Source organism: Malus domestica, chromosome 15 (genome assembly GCF_042453785.1).
Source record: "Malus domestica chromosome 15, GDT2T_hap1".
Classification (NCBI taxonomy): Eukaryota; Viridiplantae; Streptophyta; class Magnoliopsida; order Rosales; family Rosaceae; genus Malus; species Malus domestica.
Window position 1 is genome coordinate 45,228,504 of NC_091675.1, and position 11,719 is coordinate 45,240,222.

The 11,719-nt window shown below is 36.2% G+C and overlaps 1 long non-coding RNA gene across 1 annotated transcript; it reads left to right on the top strand.

Annotated features, from left to right (window-relative positions):
- The first annotated feature begins 8,890 nt into the window (after positions 1-8,890).
- On the top strand, positions 8,891-9,600 carry LOC139192326 (uncharacterized). The gene is made up of 2 exons (XR_011576403.1): positions 8,891-9,323; positions 9,411-9,600. It is a non-coding gene; the product is annotated as an uncharacterized lncRNA (long non-coding RNA).
- Positions 9,601-11,719: the final 2,119 nt, after the last annotated feature.

The window sequence follows — 11,719 nt, forward strand, 5'->3', positions numbered from 1 at the left end:
GCAAAGAAAAGAATGACCATATGACGCATCTCCAATAATCATTTGACCTACTCCAGAAGTATAACATGAAGCTGAATCTGGAGAAATGCACCTTCAAAGTAGTTTCGGGAAAATTCCTCAGGTACATGGTTACTAAGCGAGGAATTGAAGCCAACCCAGACAGATCAAGGCCATCATGGAAATGAGGTCACCTTGAACTATGAAGGAAGTACAAAGTCTGACCGGACGAGTAGTAGCTCTTAGGGGTGGGTTGGAAAAACCGAAAATCGAAAAAATCGAACCGAATACCTAACTGAAGCTGAAACATAACCAAACAAAAAAAAACTAAACCAAATGGAAAAAACCGAACTGCACCAAAATTCTTTGGTTCGATTTCAGTTTTTAGTGGTTCAAAAACCATACCGAACCTAATTGAATTAAATATATATATATATATATATATATATTAATTTATATTGGATATTAAATTTTCAAGCTCAATTCAAAGTAAAGTATTTTTCTAATTTAACATAATCCTAGCCCAATTTCAAGCCTAAGTAAGAAAGTCTAAAAACAAAGAAGAAAACCTATCTGCCATCTCTCCCATCATCCTCAAAAGTGCCATGGGAAACAACTGCTTCTTGTAGTGTCACAAATGCTGAATGATGGTCTATGCAAGATGCTATTAGGAATTGGAACTTGGGGGTAGGGTATTATGGTTATGGGCTCCTGAACCTTCACTGCCTTACTACCTTTGTCCGCTAATAGGGGGTGCAATGAAGCCTACTACTGATGGACGCTAGGTTCCTCTAGCTTGTGCCAGATACCAGAAACCTACCTATTTCATGTGTTATATATATATGTCGTTCAAGCTTAACCACCTCTTTCTAACACTCTCAATTTTCAATTTTTTTTTATGAAAAAAAAAGTCAATTAAAAAAAAATTCGAACCGAACCAGAAAAAGTCGAAATCAAACTTGAATTGAAGAAAAAAAATTGAATCGAATTGTAATTTCAGTTTCGGTAAAAAACTGAACCGAATGGAATCGAACCCACCCGTAGCAGCCTTTATCATATTCCTTTCAAGGTACACCGACAAGTGCAAACCATTCTTAACGGTAATAAAGAAACAAGGGCTTCATATGGACAGACGAATCCGAAAAGGCTTTCACGAAACTCAAAGAGTACCTTTTCAAACCTTCACTCCTGTCCAAACCAATCGATAAAGAAGATCTATACTTCTATCTGGCCATATCAGACAACGCAGTAAGTGCAGCTCTGATCCAAGAATACTCGAAGGAGCATGAACCGGTATACTACATATCAAAAGTTTTTTTGAACTAGAAACATGATATCAGAAGATGGAAAAACTCATCTTAGCACTAGTAACAACATCAAGAAAACTTCAGCCATATTTCCAGTTATTCAGAGTGGTCTACATCACAAAATACCCATCGAGATCTATCCTACACAGCCTTGGCACTTCATCCAGAGTTACAAAGTGGGCTATCAAATTGGGGTAACATGAAATAGTATACCATCCCAGAACATCAATAAAAGCCCAAGCGTAGGCAGATTTTGCAACGGAGTTCACCTTTGCAGTGCATAGTGCTAATAAGGCAATCAGTTCTCAAAACCCCTAGAAAATCCCAGTCTTTGGAAGCTTTACATAGACGATTCATCCAACATACACGTAGCCAGTGCATGAATGGTACTACAAACACTAGATGGCTCCATACTTGAACAAGCCTTTAAGTTGGGATTCATAGTAAGCAATAACGAGGCCGAGTATAAAGCCCTACTAACAGGACTTAGAATCGAAGAAGAACTCTAGTAAAAGAATTGCTAATTCGCTGTAATTCCATGCTCATAGTTAACCAGATCATAAGAGTCTATGTTGCTCATCACCCTACCATGAAGGTTAACCTAAACAAGGAAAAGACACTATTCAAGAAGTTTGAAAGATATGAAATCATGCAAATACCAAGATGAGAGAACAACAATGCCAATGCACTCACTGGGATAACTTCGAATGTAGATTACTCCTTGTGACGAACAATTCCTTTCAAATACTTGAAGGTCTCCAGCATTTATGAAATGGAACTAGCGGTAGTCGCTGTCATTGATGTTCGAGAAAACTGGATGGATGAAATCATCAACTATATACGGGATGGAAAACTACCAGAAGATCATAACCTGGACATAAAGTTAATTTAAAAGGCATCAAGATACATAGTCATGCGTAGAAAACTCTACCGATGTTTCTATTTTGGACAACTTAACTTGTGTGTCACATGATAAGTTGACTTGCAAATTCTGAATGACATCCACTTCGGGGTGTGCAGGAACCATACTGGAGGAAGATCGTTGGACTAGAAAGCAATAACTGTTGGTTAGTATGGCCTAACATGAGATTAGATGCAACCAGCTGCGCTTAAAGTTGCTACAAGTTCAAAGGTACGCCTCTATGAACCATCAACACTCAAAACTTAATACTCTAATAGGTTCATGGCCTTTCATGCAATGGGGCATCAACTTGGATAGACACCTTAAAAAAGCTATAGGAAATAAGCAATACCTGATAGTGGCGACAAACTACTTCTCTAAGTGGATAGAAGCAAAACCTCTAATGAAAATCACTGTTGTGGCCGTAAATTCCTTTGTTTCGAAAACCATCATTTGCCGATTTGGGATGTCCCATACAATAATGGCAGACAATGAACTATAGTTTACTAACTCCGAAGTCACAGATTGGTACAAAGAACTCAATATTTGCCACCTCACTTCCACACCCAGATATCTGCAAGGAAATGAGCAAGTAGAGGCTTCAAATAAAACCATCTTGCAATGTTTGAAGAAAAGACTTGAAAAGAAAAGTAATTGAGAGCAATTGCCCATAGTGCTTTGGGCTTATCACCTGATAGTCCAAAAAGCCACCAGGGAAACATCGTTCTCCATGCCTAATGGAACTGAGGCTATCATCCCTGTTCAAGTCACAACTATGCCAAACTTACATACTAAAGAAATGACAACCTTGGAAAATGCGGGGATCCTGAAGACGGATCTCGATTTCATGGAAGAATGGCGATAATGTACTCAAGTTAGTGTACCAGTAAAAAATCTGATCATATTACAACAAGGGCGTCAGGCCCATAAGTCTATAAGCTCCTTAGTCCTAAGAGAAGTCTTCGAAAACACTAAAATCCCAAGAGAAGGTAGACTCGGGCAAACTGGAAAGATCTATACAAGGTCGCCAGATGAGGAGGCAACATAACCTACCACATGGAACACATAAACAAAATCTTAATCATAAAAAAGTGGAACATCGCCAAGCTCAGAAAGTATTATCCATAGAAGCATCACGCAAACTACACGCGATTTGATTCCCTTCCCGGAATATGTAGGCAGTTATCTTTAGACCCCATTGCTGTGCTGCCATCTGCGTTATGACAAGTCCATGGAGAAATAATCTCCTAACGCTGCATCATAGGCTTACCATCAAAAGTGATTTCTGATGTAACTTTTTACGTCATATCATTTTTTCCTTAGAACTACACCAGCAATTTGATTCTCCGTCCCGGAGATATGTAGGCAATCCTTCTCAGATTCGATCACACCCTTTTGTAAATCAACTTTACTTGGATCATGAATAAAAAGCATATGTTTGTCTTAAATATGTGTTTTTTTTCTCGATGATACATAGATACCATACTCATTTAAAACAGGGCCCAAACTTTGAAAACTTCACAACAATGCAAGTCTAAAAATGTTCAAAGTTACAATGTCAAAGGAGCCTCATTTAGCCCAATCTATTTAGAACGGTTAGCAACTAAGGAGACTCAAATTGTAATAAGCATGGTAACGATTGGCGAGCTATAAGCACGAACACATGCGACATTGCCCTGGAAGTCCAATGCACCATTTGGCCTCCTGAAACTTTATGCAACCAACAAGGTTGTGGGGTATAACATTCAAACCCAAGCTCTACGCCATTCGTGGGAATAGTCATAAAAGTGATCTGGAACTCATTCGAAAGTGGCTCTGAAATCCGACCTCGAATACGACTACTTTTATCCAGGATGAACTTACTAAGATCAGTAAGCTCTGCAACACCGAGTGTTAGAAGGTTCGAATGGGGCATCCAGACTAGGTAATCCATAAGAGGAATTTATTTAACGAAGCTCCGATATGCAGAAATGCTTTAGTCAAACCAACCAAAGTAGTTCGATCAGAAACACTCAAGTCCAAAACAAGGGGTTCGACAAAAGGATTCAAAAAGTGTTTTCGACCCACATGCTGACAACTATGCCCCCAAAGAATTTTCGTTTGAGGTTCACTAGCAGTGGATATACAATCTAGCCTGGGAAAATCACTCTCAGACTACATTGCATGTATTAAAGATCTTAATGCAGAAGCGGGGCAAAATATTGAGCAAATCTTTTGCTATCTTATTTCTTGCAGGTTATTTCAAGAACAATGCAACTATCTCAAGTCCGATAAATCCATGAATGAGCTCGGAGCAAGGGAGTTCTCATGGGTTTAAATGCTTGCATTCTGGTGCCGGAGTAAGGTGGTAATTCGGCTATCACGATGAGAACCTTTTACGGATGCTAAGTTTGAGAGGTAATATTTCTCTGAATCAATATTACCGAGGGGATTTTTCACAAAAAACTCTATCCCTGTGCCTACAAACTTACTCAGATTCTGCTCTGTTGCTTATTCTATTGTTTAAAGTTTGTTTACTTTGAAAATATTTATCGGATTGGGAATTTCACATGAAAAAGATGTATGAGATGGAAAAATCTTTACACGAGCATATATCTATCATCAAAGTCTCAAAGGAGATCAACTAAATGCCAGAAAAAGGAAAATATTTTTGATTTACAGCAAGCAATGTTGTTTTTTTAGAGTTAATCTTTTCTCGGCAAAAGACTAAGAAAAAGATTAGATTTAAGCAAGGAAGACACATACGTCATGGCAAAAAATGAGAAGAGATTAAAGAAAACTGTGACTGATAAGGCTATTTGAAGGAAGATCACCAGAAGATCTCATCATTGAAAGGGACACGCATCTCAGGATTGACACATACGAAGATTGAGGTTAATTAATAAAACGTGTGGAAAAGGCAACTGCGTAAAATGGAGGCGTTCATCATTATGCCAGTTGATCTTTTTTTTTATGTAATTCTAAAGTTTATACGATGGAAAATCAAAGCTAATCGACTACCCAGCCGGACCTAACTGTAAATAATTTGAAGACTAAACAGTATGTATTTTAGCTTACTCTGAAAGGCATGGTCTTTGGATAACAATACATCCTTAAGGGGAACAGGTTGCTTGTCAGACTGATAGTTAGGGATAATTATGGGACCATGATTTTCTAGGGCCAGAGTAAGATTGATTCGAATACTGTTACCTTAAAAGTCCGGTCATGGATTCACCAGCCACGAACAGAGCTGTATCATAGTATCAAATGGAGCAAGGTACCACCATCACTCTACTCTAGGGTAATAGGTAGAGCCCCAGTGACTCTGCTGGATAACCATGCTTGTTCCGTAGGACATACGATCTAATCCAGATATGAGCACAATCAGATCCTATAGGTCTTAGAGTCTTTACAATCTAGGGATAGGCGTGCGCTGCAAGTAATCACAACTCTTAAGAGGATGCAATATCTACTTATTACACATCCTGTAGGATTATCCCGTCTTAGAACGAGAATTTGATCCTAAAAAGGTTTTTCTCCCATGGTATAAATACACCCATTTAGGGTTCATCTACGGTGACGTAATCTATTCACTTGAATTATTTTGCCCACTGCTTGAGTCTCAAACCATTCACTAACTTGATCATCGGAGAGCCTTTAGCTGGCACACCCCTCTTAGCCTAAGGTTTCCTTACAGTTGTTTCACTATTGTGCAGGTTCCTCAACATTACATGAATTTGTGCTCAACCACTGCTCACGGAGGTGCACATATTTGGTTCTAATAGTAAGTTTACTAACTCTCTTTATGGTTTAAAGCAGTCACCTAAATAGTGGTATGAAGAATTTGATTCCTACATGATTAACAATGGTTATAAAAGCAATGAGAGTGAAAAACACATATATTATAAATCATGGAATGATTTACCTGTTATTATTGGCCTCTATGGTGATGCTTTATTAATCTTTGGCTCAAATCTATTTGTCATTAATGAAACAATAAATATCCTTAAGAGCGATTTTGACATGAAAGATATTGGTGAGGCTAATTTTATTTTGGGCATGAAAATTACAAAAACATGTGATGGTATTTTTCTTGATTAGTCACACTATATCGAGAAAATTTTGAGAAGATGTAATTTCATTGATTGCAAGCATGTTTCCCCTCCATTTGATGCAAGTGTTCACTTATCCCCAAACAAAAAAGAAAAGACTTTTTAGGTAAAATGGTCCCTAAGACTGGCATAACTTCTCACTTTATTCTCTGAGATTGAAAATCGATGCAAATGGTCCTTGGTTTGTCCATTGTATGGTCAATCCATAAAAAATTGTTAATATCATCTTTAAGTGTTGCATGAGTGACCACATGACTACCTCTTTAAGGGTATTTTTCTCAAACCAAACCCTTTTAGCTAATATGGTCCCTGGAATTAACATAACTTTTCACTTGGGTATGTGACAATGAAAATCAATAGAAGTGGTCCCTAAGTTTCTCCATTGTAAATCATTTTGGTCATTCAATGAAAAATACGTCAATATCCTCGTCAAATAGTCAAATGAGCGACCGCCTGACCACCTTTTAAAGATTATTTTTGTCAAATCAGTCCTTCAACTTAATGAGGATATTGACAATATTTCATGGAATGAACAAATTAAACAGTTTTATTGACAAAATATGTTAATATCCTTGTTAAGTGGAGGGGTTGATTTGACAAAGATGTTCTTAAAAAATTAGTCACGCAGTTGTTCACGTGACAATTTAACAAGGACATTGATAGATTTTTCATGAAAGGATCCAAATGATTTAGTTGGACAAACCGAGGGACCACTTCTATCGAATTTCATTGTCAGGGACCAAAATGAAGAGTTATGTTAATCTCAAGGACCATTTTGGCTAAAAGATGCTGGTTTGGCAAAGGTACCCGTAAAAAGGTAGTCACGTGGTCGCTCACGTAACAATTTGACGATGATGTTGACAATTTTTTTCATGGAAGGATAAAAATGATTCACGTTGGACAAATTCAAAGACCAGTTCTATCAATTTTCAATCTTAGTGACCAAAGTGAAAAGTTATGCCAATCTCAGGGGCCATTTTGGCTAAAAAGCCAAAAAGAAAATGATTTGATTAATCAAAAGAAATATGCTAGCATAATTGATAGTGAGATATGTGACTGATTGTACAAGGCTTGAAATTGCATATGCAGTTGGAGTACTTATCAAGTTTACCAGTAAAGGGCATTGGCATGCCATAGAAAGAGTAATCAAATATTTACTTTGCACTAAGAATTATGGTTATTTTATTAAAAAAATCTTGGAGTATTTGAGGGTTTAAGTGAGGCCGATTGGAACATATGTTAGCTGATTCTCTTTCTATTACAGGTTTTATTTTTACATTACACTAGTAGAAAAAACAGCTTGTGCGACGAACAATATTTCGTCACACAAGACGTACTTGAGCAACGAAAAATAAACTTTGTCGCACAAAATAGAGTGACGAATAGTTTTGTCGTGCAAGAACACTTCGCGTGATGAATAATCTCAAAAAATTGCACAACGAAGAGTTTCGTCACTCAAGAACACTTCGCGTGACGAATAATCTCTGGTGTCGCGTAAAGTGGGCAAGAAAACGCGGGGTGGCACGAAAAACTTGCCCGACGAAATGGAGAATTTGCGCGACCAATAATTCATTGCGCAATTCCTGTTAGTTTTGACCATTTACTACAGGTGAATTAGAGGAATTAATACCGCATTTAATACAGGTGTTTGCGCGACAAAGCATTCGTCGCATAAAGGTCCTAACTCACCTATAAATATTCGTTTCTGCTATCCTAATTCTTCACAATTCTATTATCCTTATTCTTCAAAATTCTATTCGTGCTAGGATGGCGGATAAGAGCAAGGGTGAGACTGTATGTGATGCCAACCCGCATGATTTAAGGGATCATTTTGAGTTTGCGCATGCGATCACTGTAGCCTTAGGGAATAATTGTCCCACTGCTGAGTGGTGTTCTTGGGAAGATGTACCTGGGAATGTGAAGAAGGCTGTGATGGATGAAGTATTAGTGAATATATTATTCTTGATGGATTAATAATTAAGCTTGTGAAATTTTTAGTTATATGTTGAAATTAATTATTTGCATATATGTGTAACAGTGTAAGTATACTCTTGATGATGATACGAACGAACAGTTGATGAAGTTGATGGATAATGCGTTGGAGGGAGGTTACAACCGATGGTGTTACGAGGTCTTGCGGAATGGACCAGGATCATCCAAATAGTAGTTTTAAATTTATGTTTTGTATGACAATATTTAAATTTAAGGTGTTTTTTTTATGTTACGTATTCGGACTTAATTATGTTTCAATTATGTATTTGGACTTAATTAGGTTTCAATTCATGTTGGTTTTTTTATTGAAACCTAATGTAAGCACCTTATCCTTGGTTTATATGTGTTTACAATCTTCAATGAATATCGTACTTATGCTGAAAATAATTGTATGGATTAAGTAATTAATTATATATAGACTAAATATTTAAGGCATTAATTATTTATAGAACAATATTTCAGGTATTAATTATTTATAGAATAAATATTTAAAGTATTAATTATTTTTAGAATAAATATTTAAGGTATTAAATATAATACCTTAAATATTTATTCTATAAATAATTAATATTTTATTTGTCGCGCAATATTCTGAGCGACAATAACTTCGTTGAGTAAGGAATCTTTGTGCGATGAATACAGGTATTTGTCACGCAAAGCACGGTCAACATGCGTTCAAACCTTCCAATTAATTGCGCATTAATGATGCATTTTGCGCGACGAATATTTTCGTCGCACAATGGTGTCCTAGTGCTATATAAACACAGTTTCAGAGCCATAGTTTTCAAATTTTTTTTGTTCAAAAATGATGGTTGATTTTGGAGAAGGTTCTGGCAAAAAAAAAAACTTGTAGTGCAAATAGAGAGGTATCGACGGAAGCAAGTGCCGTACTTTGAAGGTAAAAATTTGGATGAGGCGTATGCCGAATTTAAGTATGACATTGGGAATTTGGTGTGGAGGGATAGTTCTGCCGAGTTTGAGTCCTGGAAAAAAGTCCCTGAAGAGTTGAAGAAGTCCATGTTGGGAGAGTTATCGGTAGGTTTGGTAAATAATGAACAATTATTTTTGTTAAAATGTAATATTTTTTAAATTACTAATTTGTTGTTACTGGCATTAATGTAGGTTCATTGGGATGTTGATGAAACCAATGAGAAGCAACGGATTTAAGCAAAGTTTTCGACATTGGAAGTTTGATGTGTTGTGGACGGATGATTAAAATTAATGAGGGTTTTTTTATTTTATTTTATTTTATTATGATTTTGTGGACTTTATATTTAATTTAATGAATAAATATATGTTATGGGGATGAGTATTAATATTTGCGTTAATTATAATTTCTATTTGGGATAGTAAATTAGTTTTGTTGATTAATTTAATGTTTAATTAGGTTTGAGTTTTTGATTTATAATAAAATAAAATTTGACAATATGTACAAATAAAAAAATAGAAAAAAATAAAAAAATATGCATTGCGTGACGATATATTCATTCGTCAACAATGTGTTGAAAATAATAAATTGTAAAGTAAAGGACATAAAATAAATAAATGGTAAACTTGAGTGACGAATACTTCTTTTTTTGTTGCACAAATGACATTTGTGCGACGAACTCCATCTTTGTCGTGCAATGGTGTTTGTGCGACGAATACCTGTTTTGTTGCGCAAAATCGTTTGTCTAAAAGTGAACTTTTTAATCTTGATTCAGCCATGTGCAGAGGCAAACTGCAAAAATAATTGCAGATTGTGCCTCTGCACTCATCCCTTCGATTTTATTCAATCCGTCATCCGTCATTTTCATTTTCTCTCAATTTCATCATCTAATACTCCCTCCATTTTCTTCTTTTGATTGATCAAGCTATCTTGGTGTGTCTGGTAATCGTTTTTTGTTGTTACGGTAAAAGTATTAATGTAAACTCATACTAACGCCATTAATTTCGTTGTCTATAGGGATATTGTGTGTGATTAGCGATTGGTGGAGAACGATTGAGAAGGTATTTTCTTCGTTTTATTTTTTAAACATATAAAACTAATTAAATTATGTTGAACTTAGTTTCTATTGTTTATATTGTGTTGTGAAATTATATTTATATTATGTTGTTAAATTTGTACGTGACATACAAATATGTGTTTTGATGTACGTAGTTAATTGAAATTAACTTCATAATTGTTTTTTTTTATTTTTAGTAAAATTTGGTTTCTCGTTCGAGGATTAGTTGGATTTCGCGCATGGATGCGAACGCATGACTGCGGTCTAATTAATTCTTGAATTGTCCCATTATTTGGACAGTTTGTGAATGCACAGTTATGACGCGTAGTTTATGGTTGAAGGATTAGGTTTCGATTGTGGAGATTTCAATGTCATCTCTGTACGTTCTTCGGGTTGTACAACTGAAGAATTATATCGAGATGCTGCCGAAATTCATCCACGTCTAAATCTACTCTAATGTAGCCGTAAATTACGTGACATGACTATGCATTCCCAAATGGGATAGGGCCCTAACTAGAGGCATAAGGTGACATTATCATTTTGTATGAAGTTGTTGTGATTGTTGAATTGCTATTGTGGTTCTAGGAATTATGGACATGACATGGATACAGAACCCGAATAGATGCGCGGACTAATACTTGGATGGAATCGAGGATTTTATTAACGTTGCACGTACACACAACCTGGGTGCAACTAAAATCTGGTGTCTTTGTAGGAGGTGTAACAACACGTTAAGGGAGACAAATGAAAATGTTCGATTTCATTTAGTAAGGAATGGAATGATTGAGACATATAATACTTGTAACCATCATGGGAAACAGTTAGACAATGCTTCGTCTTCAAACGCCACAAGAGTGGATAATGTTGAACCTATTGTGGATCCTAATGAACAAGTCATGAATATTATAAATGATGCTTTTCCATTTGCATTGACAAACACCAATCAAGAAGGGGAAGATGGCGTGCCTACACCAATGGACAGTGCAGAGTTCGAACAATATGAAAAACTATTAAAAAATGCCAACCAAGAGTTATACCCGGAGTGGGAGAGCTTTTCCGTTGTCATGGCCATTCTGGAACTAATGCATGGAAAAATAAAGTATCGTATGTCAAACCAGTGTTTCGATTACTTTTTGGGGGTTTTCAAGAGAATGCTTCTGAAGGACAATTGTTTGCTGAGATACCATAGACACGCGCAAAAGGTGTTGAATGGTCTTGGATTAGGTTATGAAAAAATTCACGCTTGCAAAAACAATTGTATTTTATTCTACAAAGAAAATAAAGCATTGGATAAATGCCCTGTATGCAATGAGTTGAGGTTCAAAATGACATCTCAGAATAGAACGACTAAGATCCCACAAAAAGTTATGCATTATCTGCCCCTAAAACCTAGGTTGCAGCGATTGTATATGTCAACGCATACTGCCACAAACATGAGATGGCGTA